Consider the following 17,801-nt stretch of genomic DNA (forward strand, 5'->3'; position numbering starts at 1 on the left):
ACACAGTAAGAAGTTTAACAGCACCAGGTTAAAGTCCAACAGGTTTATTTGGTAGCAAAAGCCACACAAGCTTTCGAGGCTCTAAGCCCCTTCTTCAGGTGAGTGGGAATTCTGTTCACAAACAGAATTTATAAAGAGGTCCCAGAAGATTGGAGAACAGCCAATGTTGTTCCTTTGTTTAAGAAGGGGAGCAAGAAGAATCCAGGTAATTACAGGCCAGTGAGCCTTTCATCAGTGGTAGGGAAATTATTGGAGAGGATTCTTCGAGACAGGATTTATTCCCACTTGGAAATAAGTAGACATATTAGCGAGAGGCAACATGATTTTGTGAAGGGAACGTCGTGTCTCACTAACTTGATTGAGTTTTTTGAGGAAGTGACGAAGATGATTGATGAGGGTAGGGCAGTGGATGTTGTCTGCATGGACTTCAGTAAGGCCTTTGACAAGGTCCCTCATGGCAGACTGGTGCAGAAGGTGAAGTCGCATGGGATCAGAGGTGAGCTGGCAAGATGGATACAAAACTGGCTCGGTCAAAGAAGACAGAAGGTAGCAGTGGAAGAGTGCGTTTCTGAATGGAGGGCTGTGACAAGTGGCGTTCCTCAGGGATCAGTGCTGGGACCTTTGCTGTTTGTAATACATATAAATGATTTGGAGGAAAATGTAACTGGTTTGATTAGTTAGTTTGCGGACGACACAAAGGTTGGTGGATTTGCGGATAGCGATGAGGACCATCAGAGGATACAGCAGGAAATAGATCGGTTGGAGACTTGGGCGGAGAGATGGCAGATGGAGTTTAATCCGGACAAATGTGAGGTAATGCATTTTGGAAGGTCTAATATAGATAGGAAATATACAATAAATGGCAGAATCCTTAAGAGTATTGATAAGCAGAGGGATCTGATTGTACAGGTACACAGGTCACTGAAAGTGGCAATGCAGGTGGAGAAGGTAGTCAAGAAGGCATACGACATGCTTGCCTTCATCGGCCAGGGCATTGAGTTTAAAAATTGGCAAGTCATGTTGCAGCTTTATAGAACCTTAGTTAGGCCGCACTTGGAATATAGTGTTCAATTCTGGTCGCCACACTACCAGAAGGAGACTTTGGAGAGGGTACAGAAAATATTTACCAGGATGTTGCCTGGTATGGAGAGCATTAGGTATGAGGAGAAGTTGGAGAAACTTGATTTGTTCTCACTGGAATGATGGAGGTTGAGGGGTGACCTGATAGAAGTTTACAAGATTATGAGAGGCATGGACAGAGTGGATGGTCAGAAGCTTTTTCCCAGGGTGGAAGAGTCAATTACTAGGGGGCATAGGTTTAAGGTGCGAGGGGCAAGTTTTAAGGGAGAAGTACGAGGCAGATTTTTTACACAGAGGGTGGTGGGTGCCTGGAACTCGCTGCCGAGGGAGGTAGTGGAAGTGGATACGGTAGTGACTTTTAAGGGGTGTCTTGACAAATACATGAATAAGATGAAAATAGAGGGATATGGTCACCAGAAGGGTAGGGGTTTTTAGTTAAGTCGGGCAGCATGGTTGGTGCAGGATTGGAGGGCCAAAGGCCCTGTTCCTTGTTCTTTGTTCTTTGAGTCAGGAAGTGAAAGTTCCCAGTTTCACACCTGCTTTTGTAGCCATAGTTTTTCTATGGCTGCTAAGTTCCATGCCAATGGTATTTCCTCAGATATGGATGATGGGTCAATGGCAATGTGGCTATGTGCCGGGTGAGATGGTTAGATTTTCTGTTGGAGATGGTCATTGCCAGGCACTTGTGTGGTGTGAATGCTGAATGCTACTTGCAATTTGATCTTTTTCAATTAGAGTTTATTTTTGTCTTTCTCCCATTCATTCATTTTCTCTCTCTCTCTCTCCTCCTGCACCCACCACCACCATCACCCACCTGACGCTGTGCCCCAACCCCCAATCTCACTCACAACCTTTCCATGAGCTAAATTGAGTGGTATGTGCTGAGTTGTGTGAATTCATGACCTTTTGGAAGACTCATCCAGGGAATGACAGTGAACAGAATATTCTGTGAGTGGGAAATATACAGAGGCTTATATTCCAGGCTCAGGTGATTGTACAAGCAATGCTTCCCCTTACAGTCTATCCCTCAGCTTGCCGCATGTAGAGTGGATGATCAATAGTGATGATGCTAATTGCTGGCGATCCACTGCTGTTTGCTGAGAAATTGGGGCTGAACCTAGTCCTTGTCAGCAGCATCGAACAAACTTGTCTTTCAGACTGTGGAAGGAAACCGGAGCACTTGGAGGAAACCCACGCAGACACGGGGAGGACGTGCAGACTCTGCACAGGGAGTGACCAAAGCCGGGAATTGAACTCAGGTCCCTGGCACCGTGAGGCAGCAGTGTTAACCACTGTGCCACCGTGCCGCCCACCACAAGCAAAGACCAATTGCATTTCCATTGTGTTCAGCATAACCCATGAGTGCATTGAATAGCTTTCCGTTAGTGATAAGACATCTAAGCAAAGGATTCATATATTGCGCAACACATTGTTTTGAGAATGCTCTCAGATTGTGTGCCTGGCAACTGGTAATGAAGGGTTGGAACATCATTTACGTCTATTTCGATGCCCAAGATATTCAATGCATCTACAAATGCATGCCCAAAGCCACAGCCTGAGACTGACCCAAAATGTGGCATCAGATCTCATTTTTTTCCAATGCCAGTGAGTTACTGACCCCTGTCAAGCCCTCAGAGTCCACTTCGTCTGATGTCAGGGGTCAAATGGGCGTTATGGTGGCACAGTGGTTAGCGCTGCTGCCTCACAGTCCAAGGGACCCGGGTTCGATTCCCGGCTTGGGTCACTGCCAGTGTGGAGTTTGTACGTTCTCCCCGTGTTTGTGTGGGTTTCCTCCGGGTGCTCCGGTTTCCTCCCACTGTCCAAAAGATGTGCTGGTTAGATGCATTGGCCATGCTAAATTCTCCCTCAGTGGACCCAAACAGGCGCTGGAGTGCGGCGACTAGGAGATGTTCATAGTAACTTCATTGCAGTGTTAATGTAAGCCTACTTGTGACAATAATAAATGAATAACTAAATAAAATAAACTTAAATTTGGACCCATTGCCTCCAGTGGCAATTGAGAAAGCACGGACGCTGGTGAAGGTAAGGTGGGTGTCTGCTGTTGGCAATAATCAAAGGAGAAACATCAGGACAGAACAAGCCAGGTCAGAGAAGAGATTGGATGTGTGGACAACACCAGAAAATGGGCAGAGGGGGGAATGCAGGGTGGCAATGAGCAGAGGGAATGCCTATGGCCTCTCATGGACTATGGCAAATATGGATGGGTCAACTCACCAGATTTGACTGTCAACTCTGCCCTGTGGGGGTAGGTGTTGGGGTGGTGGGGGTGGGGGGAGTGGGGGGTGGGGGTGGGGGTAGGTGTTGATGATGTTGATAGTCCAAGGAAGATGCTGAGGGTGGGCTCAAGATATGATAGGTATTGCTCACATTAGTATTGTGAAGGCAGGAGGGAATATTTTTCCCTCTCATCTGCTTGGTCTTTTGCAGTTCCCTTAAAGCATCTGTTATAATTCAGGTCAGAAACTCCAAAGTGTTTTGTGAAGTCTGCCTGGATCATAAGCTTTGAACTTGCCTCAGGGTGAGCATGAGATATTTCACTTCAGGTATGATTCAAACGACCCACTGGGGAGCCTTTATCAAACAAAGTTTATTTAAGAATGCAGTTAACATGTGTGGAAAGAAAATTAGCAATAACCTTTTATCAATTGCAAAGAAGAAAAAAAGCAATCATGATATAATATCAACCTTTCCAGCTAAATACTATTCCAATGAAATGAATCTCATAAACAAAATCTTTGCCACAGGTTTAACACAGCAAAGACTAATGCTTACATGATACTGGATTTGGTTGAACGCTGCAATTCTCTTCAGGCACACACATACAATCTTGGAATCAGAACAGCTTCAGTTCTTTGGTTGGAGAATTGAAACACTGACTTCCCAGTCCTGTAACCTCTAGCAGCCCTCTCGATATACACCCAGAACGCTTTGAAGTCAGAACGGCTTCCCAAAACACCAGGGAGAGAGAGACTCTCGGCAAGCCAAGCACCAACAGCAGATTTTCCACTCCGCAAAGGCAAGAAGCCTTGTTTTCAGCTAACCAGCAGAATTTCCAAAACCAGGGAGAGAGAGAGAAAAACAGTGTTTTCAGTCTGATGTCCACCCTCTTCTAAACTAAAACTGAAAATGAATCCTTAGATTTTTCCTGGAGAGGAACTACCTGACTTTGACTTGTCAATCAATCTTCCCTCTCACAATGTGTGGTCATAAAAGATCCCAGAGTAAAAATAAACAGAGCCCCATTTAAGCCATTGAAGTAGCAAAATAAGGACTTCTCCAGACAACCCAGCAACAATAAGGAAAAATAAACCTGAAAAGATCTGCTTACAACTGCAGGGAACATGATTTAAAAAAACATTTCTTAAAGGTACACTAACGTCACACATTAGTGAGACTGCACTTAGAAAATTGTGTACAGTTTTGGTGCCCTTACTTGAGGAGGGATGCAGGTGTGTTGAAGTAATTTCAGAAGAGATTCAGTAGATTAATCCCAGAGATGAGGGGTTTGTCTTACGAAGAGAGATTGGGCAATTTGAGATTATATTCCCTGTAGTTTAGAAGAATGAGAGGAGATCTGATTGAGGTGTACAAGATGATAAGGGGGATTGACAAAGTAAAAGTGGAGAGGATATTTCCTCTTGTGGGGCAATCTAGAACAAGAAGTCATTGTTTTAGGATAAGGGGTAGCAGATTTAAAACAGAGATGAGAAGAAATTACTTCTAACATGTTTTTAGGTGCCCAGATCATTAACAACCTGTCCTGGTCCCCGTCATGTCAACACTACAGTTAAGGAAGTCCACCAATGCCTCTACTTTCTCAGAAGACTAAGGAAATTTGGCATGTCGAATATGACTCTCACCAACCTTTACAGATGCACCATAGAAAGTATTCTTTCTGGTTGTGTCACAGTTTGGTATGGCTCCTGCTCTGCCCAAGACCGCAAGAAACTACAAAAGGCCGTGAATGTAGCCCAATCCATCAGGCAAACAAGCCTCCCATCCATTGACTCTGTCTACACTTCCCGCTGCCTCGGCAAAGCAGCCAGCATAATTAAGGACCCCATGCACCCCAGACATTCTCTCTTCCACCTTCTCCCGCCGGGAAAAAGATACAAAAATCTGAGGTCATGTACCAACCGACTCAAGAACAGCTTCTTCCCTGCTGCTGTCAGACTTTTGAATGGACTTACCTTGCATTAAGTTGATTTTTCTCTACACGCTATCTATTACTGTAACACTACATTCTGCTCTCTCTCGTTTCCTTCTCTATGAACGGTATGCTTTGTCTGTATAGCGTGCAAGAAACAATACTTTTCACTGTATGTTAATACATGTGACAAAAATAAATCAAATCAAAGGCTCCTGACACTGTGGAATTCACTACCCTAGGGTGTGGTGGATGCTGGGACATTGAGTAAATTTGAGGAAGTGGTGCACAGATTTTTAATTAGTAAGGGTTTGAGGGGCTAGGGTGAATGGACAGGGAAGTGGAGATGAGGCTGGGATGAGATCAGCCATGATCGTATTAAATGGCGGAGCAGGCCCGAGGGGCTGAACGGCCTATCCTGCTCCTACTTCTTATGATTCTTATGTAGACCGCTGGTTCGGCCATCACAGGGATGACAAGAGTAGCCACAGTTTGAATTTTTTTAAAAATACTTTTCCAATTCAATCAAATCAAATCCAATTCAGAGTCTCAACAAGTTGAGACATTTCAGATCCAGGCTGACAAGACAGGGCGAGCGACCAAACCACCCTGTCCTGGGCCTGATCTACATGAGCCAAGCTGATTGGAGAAGGGGGAGGTTCCTCCTCCAAGACTTGAGCTCATTTGCATCTTAGCCAAAAGGCCAAGAGGCCGCTTTTAAAAATTGCTTCATATGAAACATATGAAGCTTCAGCGTAACCCAATGACCTCGACCAAGTGCGGCCGACCATGGGCTGCCGACCATACTACACTTGATCTTAGCCAAAAGGCCGAGAAGCGGAATTTTTTAAAAAATACTTTTCCAATTCAATCAAATCAAATCCAATTCAGAGTCTCAACAAGTTGAGATATTTCAGATCCAGGCTGACAAGACAGGACGGGAGACCAAACCACCCTGTCCTGGGCCTGATCTACATGAGTCAAGCTGATTGGAGAAGGGGGAGGATCCTCCTCCAAGACTTGAGCTCATTTGCATCTTAGCCAAAAGGCCGAGATGCCGCTTTTAAAAATTGCTTCATATGAAACACATGAAGCCCCAGCGCAACCCAATGACCTCAACCAAGTGCAGGCGATCCATACTACACTTGATCCCAGCCAAAAGGCCGAGAAGCAATAGCTTTTTTTAAATACTTTTCCAATTCAATCAAATCAAATCCAATTCAGAGTCTCAACAAGTTGAGACATTTCCGATCCAGGCTGACAAGACAGGGCGGGCGACTAAACCACCCTGTCCTGGGCCCGATCTACATGAGCCAAGCTGATTGGAGAAGGGGGAGGTTCCTCCTCCAAGACTTGGGCTCATTTGCATCTTAGCCAAAAGGCCGAGATGCCGCTTTTAAAAATTGCTTCATATGAAACATATGAAGCCTCAGTGTAACCTCATGACCCCAACCAAGTGCAGATCCGATACTACACTTGATCTTAGCCAAAAGGCTGAGAAGCAATAGCTGCTCTTTTTCATCGCCAGTTCTCCAAAAGGATTCTGAAACCAGCATAGGGCTCCTGCTTTACATAATGAAGTTGATCCAACATTATGCTCAGACTGACTTGTAAACACAATCTGCCTCACGCCAGGGAACAAACCACTGATGATGCATTGTGGTAATGTTCTGTTTGTGAGGGATTTGACAGTGGATACATCCAGAAACTTGATCCTTTTGCGCAGTGATCTTGAAGTTTGTCAACAAATGTTGGCGAATAGCATGTGAATACCAATTCACAGTTGTGTGCAGCCAATTCGATATTTCAAATTAGCATTCAGCAGAGGGACACAATGAACGATTTATGTAGCTACGGTGCTGTGAAGTTAACTACCTCTTATGAGAGGTGTTAGTCTCTTTAAAAAAAATCCCTGTTATATCTCATTTGCTGTTACATTAAAGATATTTAATGTTTGCAATCAAAATAATTCAAACTGTAATCTAACCCCCATCAGTTGAAGCAAAGTAGATTACTGTGTTAGAGTTTGGAGGTTACAAATGAGTGTCTCAAAATACTGAGATGACCATTATGGGGATAGCTCTGGGCCTTCTGCAGATTGGGGTTGAAATTGGTGTGTGATGCACTCAGCTTATGCCTGTAAAGTGGGCAAAATTCACACCAGTTTCTACACATGTACCTTCTCCCAAGATGTGACAGACAGAATTACTTTGTGCGGTGTTATAAACACAGCTGATGTTATTGCTCAGCAGGCCAGACCCCAGAGTGAAATCTGTCTGACTTATCATGAACCTGTTTTTAATTGAGAACATGAGGAGGAAAGTACAGAATTCCAGTAACACCTTTAGAATTTAAAAAAATTAAATGACTCACTAAAAAGGAAAAAGAAGCGCACAAGGTTAAAATAGTCCTGTGGAACAACCCCCGCAAAAAGCATTCTTGTTCAGAAGTACGCAATTAAAATATGGTTTTGGTAACAACCCCTTATAGATTTTTAATCATATGATTCCTGCAAATATTACTCAATTCAAGGAATTGCTGTAACTTTAATAAAGGCACACCTTCTCAGGCACTTCAACCCTGATATGGAGTTCCAAAAGGCAGTTCAGAAACAAACTGTTTCCTCAAACAAGGACTCTTCTGACTTAACACTGGGTAGCTGCCTCCAATTCAAAAATGTTCACCGCTTATCAGCGTCCTGCACAAAGCCGCTGGGCTTCAGGTCTTTCCCCTTCAGCCACTCCCTCTGTTAAACATCCCTTTGCTTGAATAACTTTGTCCCCTTTCCACTTCAGTTCTAGCATCCTCAAGCAACTCTTTGAACTCAAACTCTCCAAATTCAAAAAAAATCTTTCATGTTTTCCATTTTGCTTCGGCTTTCGGGTCAATAAAATTCAATGTACCTTCCCTTATTTAAAATGAAGTTTATTTATTAATCACAAGGCTTACATTAACACTGCAATGAAGTTACTGTGAAATTGTTTACTCACGGAACCCCTGTAAGATTTAAATGTTCCTTGTCACCTCTCAACTCCCATTTTGAAATTCAGCAACTTATCTCACAATGCAAATTTTAGATTCAACCTATTTACATGTTACTCAAACCTACCACAACCTCTCATTACAAACCTCACACCTTTAACCTTTCACCTCTTAGACCTCACAGACAACCTGTCTCTAGTAACCTCTTCCCTGCTTATTAAACCCTGGTCATTCCCAAACACAGTAAGAAGTCTCACAACACCGGGTTAAAGTCCAACAGGTTTATTTGGTAGCACAAGCCACAAGCTTTTGGAGCGCTGCTCCTTCATCAGGTGATTGGGAGTTGTGTTCACAAACAGGGCATATAAAGACACAAACTCAATTTACAAGATAATGGTTGGAATGCGAGTCTTTACAGGTAATCAAGCCTTAAAGGTACAGACAATGTGAGTGGAGAGAGGGTTAAGCACAGGCTACCATTCCCAAACACCCAGTTGCCTTTAAAGACACAGAAAACATAATCACAAAAATATAAAAAATATACATCTCTTATCACAACGAGTAGAGAGTTTCTCACCTCAGTGTTACTCAGTCAGTTTAATTTTTAAATTCTTTTTGTCAAAGGACATGCTCATACCAAAGTGTCTGGTGTTTATATTGTTGATGATGTGGAGATGCCGGCGTTGGACTGGGGTAAACACAGTAAGAGTTTTAACAACACCAGGTTAAAGCCCAACAGGTTTATTTGGTAGCAAACGCCATTAGCTTTTGGAGCGCTGCTCCTTCGTCAGGTGGAGTGGATATCTGCTCTCAAACAGGGCATAACAGGTGTCTCTGTATGCCCTGTTTGAGAGCAAATATCCACTCCATCTGACGAAGGAGCAGCGCTCCGAAAGCTAATGGCATTTGCTACCAAATAAACCTGTTGGACTTTAACCTGGTGTTGTTAAAACTCTTACTGTTTGTATTGTTAACAGACCATGAGATGCGACGGCAGTTTTGTATTTTCTGATCACAGGCATTTTTTAAATTCCAAATGAGGATTATCATCTGGTAATATTATTGAAATGCTTATGGCAATTCTGCATTTATGGCTTTCCCATTTGGAACATCATCAGTGTGTTAATTTAGAACAATATTACTGGGTTATTAGCAGTCAATTATAGGAACTACAATTGCTTGATTTTATTAGTTTAGAGTAAAATGAAAAGCTGCTTTGATATCTAAGTGCATGACTGCCTGTTGAATGAGATTGATATAATATCCAGTTTACGCCCGAATCATTCTGCTCTAGATTTTCATGTACTGCTGAGCTGCTAAGTAAGCCAACCACATACAACCAGTTAAAATGAAGTCCAAGAGACAAAGGTCCTCACATTCGAGGTGGACCAGAGGTGGACTTTTAACAGGTTTCCGTACTGGAGAACATTAAATAGGATGAAATACATTTGGGCTGGTTTTCCACTCCATATTTTTCAGCTGGGGGTTCCAGGTGGTGTAGCCTCTTCTGCCTGCATCTCAACTGGCCCCCATCACATCATGAAACATGAGGGGAGGCGTTGGCCTCGTGCCATTATTGCTGGGCTATTAATCCAGAAACTCAACTAATGTTCTGAGGGACCTGGGTTCGAATCCCGCCACAGCAGGTGGTGGAATTTGAATTCAATTTAAAAAATCCGAAATTAAGAATCTAACGATGACCATTGTTGATTGTCGGAAAAACCCATCTGGTTCACTAATGTCTTTTAGGGAAGGAAATCTGCCGTCCTTACCTGGTCTGGCCTACATGTGACTTCAGTGCCACAGCAATGTGGTTGACTCTCAACTGCCCTCCCAAAGGACACTAGGGATGGGCAATAAATGCTGGCCAGCTAGTGATGCCCATGTCCCATGAATGAATTAAAAAACATAGGAACAGGAATGTATAACCATTGTTGGATTGTAGCTGATCTGCACCTTGACTCTACCTACCCACTTGGATTCCATAGCTCTGATTATTGAGGGAAGAGAACACAGTGATGGGGAGTTTTGGTGAGCTCAATCCAGTCTGGAGACTCTGAAAAAGCCAATCCTGAAGTCTCTAACATGACGCAGCTCTGTAAGACTGAAGGAGAGTCATAGAGACGCGAAACGTCAGCTGTTTCTCTGTCCACAGGTACTACCAGAGTTGCTGAGTTTTCCCAGTATTTTCTGTTCTCATTCCATCCGAGTTTGCTCCAACAATATTTCAACAAACCTGTTGTCCATTTTCAGAGCTTTTCTTTGTCAGGGAATGGAAGAGTCTTGGGAGGAGACAGGAAGTCTGCAGTCCATGGCATGATTGGGTGAGTTGTCTGTGCCATCATTCTTCCACCAGTAGAGTTTCCCAAGTCAAAAACTCCAGGACACAGCTTCTGAGCTGATGCCTATTCACAAAGAGACAATGACAAGAGGATTCCTCCTCCTTCAGGTATCATTCCCCAGGAGAACATTGGCGGCCATGTACTTCTATTGGATTGGTCCATGATGATGCTTGGCAAAGTGCTGCAGTGGTTTGCTATGGCCTTCTGCACTGTGACTGACCAGGAAATTCTCCTCTTTACTGCATGCTAACAGGTGTATTTGAAGGATACACAGGCTGATAGTCAACATGTTTGGCCACATTAGGAATGCACCTGCATGGGAGTTGGAATGCGGAGCTTCTGGCCCAGAGACAGGGACACTACCACTGCACCACTAGCCCTCCCTGACTTGAAGATTAACCACGCAGGAAAAATTATTGGCTGCCAAAGATCTGAATACATTGTATAGCGAAAGCCATATGAGCCAAAGACAGCTTGATGCTGAGAGACAGGGGCCAGGATTTTCTGACTGCCCCCCACCCAACCCCCACCCTCCACCCCCCTACCACCTGACCCCCTCCTCCCCCCAGCCAGGCGACATGTTTTCCCATGGCTGAGGCGGCTTGATGTCAGCCGGTGGCAGGATCTGTTGGTCCCACTGAAGTGTTTTGCATGGTTCACATGGTTCACTGGGGAATCCACCTCGGGGGCTGGGGGTGGAAGTGGGGGGTTTGGGGGGGCAGGGGGTGGGGAGGGCAGCACCTTCACCAGAACCGGAAGATTCTTCCAACAGGAAGGGCTGAAATATCCCTCCCAGAGTTTTGTCAGGATACTTATTCATGACCCTAATGGCGGTAACCATTAGAAATTGTACTTAAGGAGACAGAAAGACTTCCATTCATACGATGCCTTTCTGAGTTTATTATGTGGACATCCCAAAATGCTTAACACCAACTAAGTATTTCTTGTTGTGTAGTCACTGTTATTAGTGAGGAAATATGGCAGCTAATCTGTACACAGTAAATCCCCACGAACAACAGTGTGACGATCAATTATTTAGAGAATTTGGGATTGGTTCCTGAGAGCTGAGGAGGTTAAGGGAAGATTTGATTGGGATGTTCAAATATTGAGGTTTTGATGGAATGCAGACATATGAAATAGGAGCAGAAGAAAGCCATTTGGCCCCTCAAGCCTGCTCCACCAATCTATCAGATTATGACTATCTGTTTGTGCTTCAAGTTCCTCATTCCCATCAACCCCTTTGATTCACTTTCCGAGCAATAATCTATCTACTTCTATCTGAAAAATATTCAATGACCCCCAACTCCACTGCCTTCTGAGGCAGAGAGTTCCACAGCCACACAACATTCTGAGAGGTAGACATTCTCCTCATCTCTCTCCCCTCAGAGTGGCTCCTAATTCTAAAACAGTGCCCTCTAGTTCCGGACTCACCCACAAGAGGAAACATCTTTTCCATATCCATCTTATCAATGCCATTCAGGATCTTATATATTTCAATGAAGGAATGATAGAAGTCGACAAGATTATAAGAGGCAGGGACAGAGTGGATAGTCAGAAGTTTTTTCCCAGGGTGGAAGAGTCAATTACTGGGGGGCATCGGTTTAAGGTGTGAGGGGCAAGGTTTAAAGGAGTTGTATGAGGCAAGTTTTTAACACAGAGGTTGGTGGGTGCCTGGAACTCGCTGCCGGGGGAGGTAGTGGAAGCAGATACGATAGTGACTTTTAAAGGGCGTCTGGACAAATACATGAATAGAATGGGAATAGAGGGATATGGTCCCCGGAAGGTTTTAGTTCAGACGGGCAGCATGGTCTGTGCAGGCTTGGAGGGCCGAAGGGCCTGTTCCTGTGCTGTAATTTTCTTTGTTCTTTGAATATATCGCTAGAAATATTCCTTAATTGAAGTATATAAGATCAATAATGTGATGATGATCAATTATCTGGAGAATTTGGAATTGGCTCCTTCGAGCTGAGGAGGTTGAGGGAAAATTTGATCGGGATGCTGAGAAATTGAAGTTCTGATGGAATGTGGACATACAAAATAGGAGCACTTTCCATTGGCTGGTGGATCAGTGACCGTAGGAAGTGGTTTTTAAAATGTTTGGGTCAGGAATCAGTGGGGAGACGACACTCTTTGTTTGTTATGCAGTGAGTTATGATCTGAAAGAGGTGGAAACACTATCACGAGTAAATTTCCAATGGGAATTGAGGAAAGAAAGCCTTTGCGGGGCAACGGGAAAAGAACGGGAGAGCTGTTTTGAAGATTGATACAAACATGATGGGCCAAATGGCCAGCACCCTCTCTACCAAGTTCCCCTATAGAAATTGGACAAGGGCAGGAGCATTGGTGATGCCTCATGGTTCAATACCCCCCCCACCCCTCATCTCCCGCCCCCCCCCCCCTTCCGAATCATGCCAGGAGTTGGGAGCGCTTGGGCAGGACAGCTGCAATCTGCTCGTGCATAGGTGGGGTAGTATCGTACCCCAGCAAGAGGCAGGACCCTGAGGAAGGGGTAAATAAGAATAGTCAGAGTGCAGCGGGCGTTGGATAATTTAAAAAAGTAAAGAACTTTCCAATGATGAGAGGGAAACAATATACTCCAAGCTGGCAAGTGTTAGTTTTTGCTGCCACAGTGTGTGATAGATTAAATAAACAGTATGGTGGATGAGGAAATTGCAGAAGCAATTTTTTGTAATTTAGTATAATTACTAATCTGTTTGAATGTCAATATTTTTTTTTCCAGTATTTTGAAACTGGATTTGGTCTTCCTCTGTTTAGTCATTTCAATAAAGCAACTTAGGCAGAGGCAGCAAGATATGAGAGTTGAAGAATTCATTTCTCAGTGTAGTTTAAAGGAAAGTTGGCATCATCTTTGCCTTCTCTCCAAAACCCAAAGCCACCCTCCAAAGGACACACTACAAAATTATTATCCTGAAGTCACTGCCTTCTGCCATTTCATGTGTATATACAACAAGTGTGGTTACGTGTTGGCAGACGTTTCTAGTGACTTGGTGGAAAAGAGGATGAAATAAATATATATATATATATATATATGATGTGAAGATGCCGGCGTTGGACTGGGGTGGGCACAGTAAGTAGTCTCGCAACACCAGGTTAAAGTCCAACAGGTTTATTTGGTAGCACAAACTTTCGGAGTGCTGCCCCGAATATGAATGGATGATGGAGCAGTGCTCCGAACGCTCGTGCTACAAATAAACCTGTTGGACTTTAACCTGGTGTTATGAGACTTCTGACTGTATAAATATATATAAAAAATACAATAGGGCGGCACAGTGGTTAGCACTGCTGCTTCACTGTACCAGGGACCCGGGTTCGATTCCCAGCTTGGGTGACTGTGCAGAGTTTGTACGTTCTCCCCATGTCTGTGTGGGTTTCCTCTGGGTGCTCCAGTTTCCTCCACACTCCAAAGATGTGTAGATGAGGTGAATTGGCCATGCTAAATTGCCCCTTAGTGTCCCAGGATGTGCGTGTTGGGGGGATTAGCCATGATACATGTGTGGGGTTACAGGGATAGGGCAGGGGAGAGGGCCTAGGTAAAATAATCTATCAGAGTCGGTGCAGACTCAATGGATCAAATGGCCTCTTCTGCACTGTAGAGATTCTATGATTTTTTAAATATATGTGTTTGTTGAAAATAATTCCATTAATATCTTATAATTGCAATAGACTCAATTTACACTCCTCCAATTCTAGCCTCTTGCATGTCTTTGAAGTTTTTGTAATCCCACAATTGCTGGTTGTCATATCTTCAGCTGCCCAGGCCCGAGGCTCAAGACTCCCTACTTAAATGTATCTGCTTCTCCACCCCTCCTGCTTTCAAGATGCTGAAACCGCCCTTACTGCCCCCAGGTTTTTGGTTGCTCTCCTAATTTCTTATGAAGTGGCTCTGTATTAGATGTTGTTTGACTGCGTTTTGCGTGTGCGGTGCCTTGTCTTGTGAAACCACATTGAAGGTGCTGATGATCCGAACCTTTAGTTATCTTCCACAGTGTAGGTGCGACTGCCTTCATCCAAGTAGGAAACAACTTGTATTTATACAACCCCTCAGGAAATCCCAAAGCAATCTGCAACCAATTAATCACCCTTGAAACATAGCCACATGTGGAAGATAGAGAAACACAGCAGACAAATCTTTTGCACGGCAGGGTGCCACAAACAGCAATGAAATAATGACCAGATAATCTGTTTTAATAATGCTTTATTGTGCGATAAATATTGGCCAGGACACCAAAAAAACCTCCTGTTGTTGTTCAAATATTGTCTTGTGACCTACTACATGCAGCTGAGAAGGCAGATGCAGTCTTCGTATGTTGAGAAAGAACCTCTCTCAATGCAGTGCTCCGCATTGCAATGAAAGTGTTGCCTATACTCTATACTCCAGTCACAGGAGGGGCCAGAACCCATCACCTTCTGACTCAGAACAAAAAATGCTACCGCTGAACCGAGGCCAATGATTCCTGAGTAATATCTGATGTGTGAGGAGATGTCAAAAGGTTTCACTCCTCTGACAGGCATCAAGCCCAGGTTGATGATGACATCCGTGTGCACACAACTTTCCAGCAGGGATTGCTCAGAAACTGTGCATCTCCTCCTCACCCAGCCTTACAACATCCTAATTGCCGTCCTAATGGGATCAGTCACCAGAGCACAGGCAGGGAATTGAATCTGGGACCTCTGCGGTCTGTGTGGTTCAGTGAGATGTCATGAGGTGCATTTAATCAGTTACCCTTCGGGAGCTGTGTAGTTCTACTGTTGAATGCAGAGATACCAGCATGTTATACTGCTTGACACACAGCGTTTGGGCTGGCAGAGTCTAACAGCTGACTATTGATGGCAGGTCTTTATTTGTGCAAGATCAGATTCAAGTTGCCTAGAAACAATCGCTTGACAATCATCCCAACCAGAGAGTTCTGACAATATATTAAATGATGTGCGTGAGCTCTGAGGTGAGGTAACTGCCTTGTCACAATTGCTGCGTTCTATATTCTATTAAGAGGCTATTAGATAAGCACAAGGCATGGTGGCACAGTGGCTAGCACAGCTGCCTCACAGCGCCAGGGACCTGGGTTCAATTCTGGTCTCAGGTGACTGTCAGTGTAGAGTTCACACATTCTCCCCATGTCTGCGTTTCCTCCGGGTGTTCTGGTTTCCTCCCACAGTCCAAAAATGTGCGGGTTAGGTGGATTGGCCTCGTTAAGTTGCCCCTTAGTGTCAGGGAAATTAGCTGGGTGAATGCGTGGGGTTATGGGGATATGACCTGGGTGGGATTGTTGTTGGTGCAGGCTCGATGGGCCGAATGGCCTCCTTCTGCACTGTAGGGATTCTATGATTCTACGAATATGCTAGGAATAGAGGGATATGGACTAAGGGCAGGGAGAAGGGAATAGTTTAATTTGGCGTCATGTTCGGCACAACATTCCTGTGCTGTACTGTTCTATATAGATCTGCCTTTTATGTTGTGTTATCAGATCCACAAAAGCATTAACCCTGCATGAATTAAATGATGGTCTGTTCAATCAGTGGATAGTTTAAAAGCTCCTGAAGGAGTTGGACTTCCGATTTTTTACTGGAGAGAATGGGTTAGCTGCACCTTCAGAAACAGAAGCAGACAGGTACAGAGTGGGGACCCAGGCATGGCTGCCTGAGAGTGTCACCCAGCCCCTATCAGAAGATCAGTCGGGCAAAGGGGATTGAACACTTGGCAAAGAGGGTGCCCTTGGCACCACGCAGGTGCCAGGGAGAGCGGGGCACTCAGCTCCCGGTCTTCGAAATGGGTTGGCACCCCCTGGCAATGTGGGGGGGGAGCAGAGCAGTGGGAAAGGCCGCCAAGGTCAATTGGGAAGTCACCTGCCCAAATGGAAGGCTTCAACTGGCGTTGGGGGTGCAACAATAAGATTTTGGGCCATTAGCAGGCAACGCCCTCTGCAGGAAGGGAAGAACCCCGAGCGGGGGAGTAGTGAGGGAGGAGTTGCATGAGAGGAAAGAAGGGAAGGATGGCGATGGGAAGTGAAGCTCTCAACACTGGATCGAGTGCCAAAAACGGAGCTGCTTTGCAGATGGTCACAGACATCTGAGCCCTCATTGCCGGGAGTGGTGCTATTTCCGTCAGTTACTGGGAGCTTACATCTTCGCTTCTGGCTCCTTCCAAAGATCAGCTGTGGACCTTGATCGTATCTCCAACAGCTGCACACCACTGTGTGTTATCATGGTCACTGGCAGCAGGCTGCTATACGTGGTTACACTCACCCATCATTGTCTTATTGCTCTCCGAATCTGATAGTCAAGCAGATCCACTTCCCAGGCGGGAAGGTGTTGTATATTTTATATATCACAGATCAATGCAGTTTCTATGTGTGTAATGGGTTTCATTCACAGTGCTTTGAAATATCCACTCCATGCTTCAGTTCCAGCTCTTCCCACAGCTTTGTTTACTTTGATCTGTGTCCACACTCAGGCTTAACCAATCAAGCACACTGAGCGTCAATAGTAAGCAGGCTCACAGTCAAACACAGAACAATTGAATATTGCAATACCAGGGCTAATTTTTCCTCCAGTTGCAATCTCAACTACTGGATAACTCGACCAGAGGCTTAAATGTGAGTCTTTTCTCTTTCTGTTTTCCATTCCTTCATTCCTGCCCCTTTGTACATCCCCATTTTGTTTTGTTTGTTTATTTATTTGTTTGTTTTAAAATCACTCCACATTGCTGGCTGTGCCTTCAGCTGCCCTTGGGACTAACTTTGAAATGCCTTCTCTATATCTCACCTCTTTTCTATAAGGTGCTCCTTAAAACCTATCTCTACCTTTGGTTACCTATCCTAATCTCTCCATATATCTCCATAATCTCCATATATCTCCGAATATCTCCATATCTCCAGTCCAAAGATGTGCAGGTTAGGTTGATTGGCCATGCTAAAATTGCCCTTAGTGTCCTGGGATGCGTAGGTTAGAGGGATTAGTTGGTAAATATGTAGGGATATGGGTGGGATTGTGGTCGGTGCAGACTCGATGGGCCGAATGGCCTCTTTCTGTGCTGTAGGGTTTCTAAGATTCTTTCTAAGATTCTAAGATCTGACTCAGTGTTAAGATTTTGCTTAGTCATTCTCCAGCAACGTTGCCCAGGGTGTTTCACTATGGTTAAAGTGCTATAGAAATGCCACCTTTCGATGTTTGGGTTTCCCATTTGCACTGGACAGTGAGGGTGGGATTTT

At 44.5% G+C, this 17,801-nt stretch overlaps 1 pseudogene; it reads right to left on the minus strand.

Moving 5' to 3' along the window:
• Positions 1-6,624: 6,624 nt before the first annotated feature.
• LOC144506699 (U2 spliceosomal RNA) lies at positions 6,625-6,754 on the minus strand (annotated as a pseudogene).
• Between the last annotated feature and the right edge of the window lie 11,047 nt (positions 6,755-17,801).

This window comes from Mustelus asterias, chromosome 17 (genome assembly GCF_964213995.1).
Source record: "Mustelus asterias chromosome 17, sMusAst1.hap1.1, whole genome shotgun sequence".
NCBI classification, from domain to species: domain Eukaryota; kingdom Metazoa; phylum Chordata; class Chondrichthyes; order Carcharhiniformes; family Triakidae; genus Mustelus; species Mustelus asterias.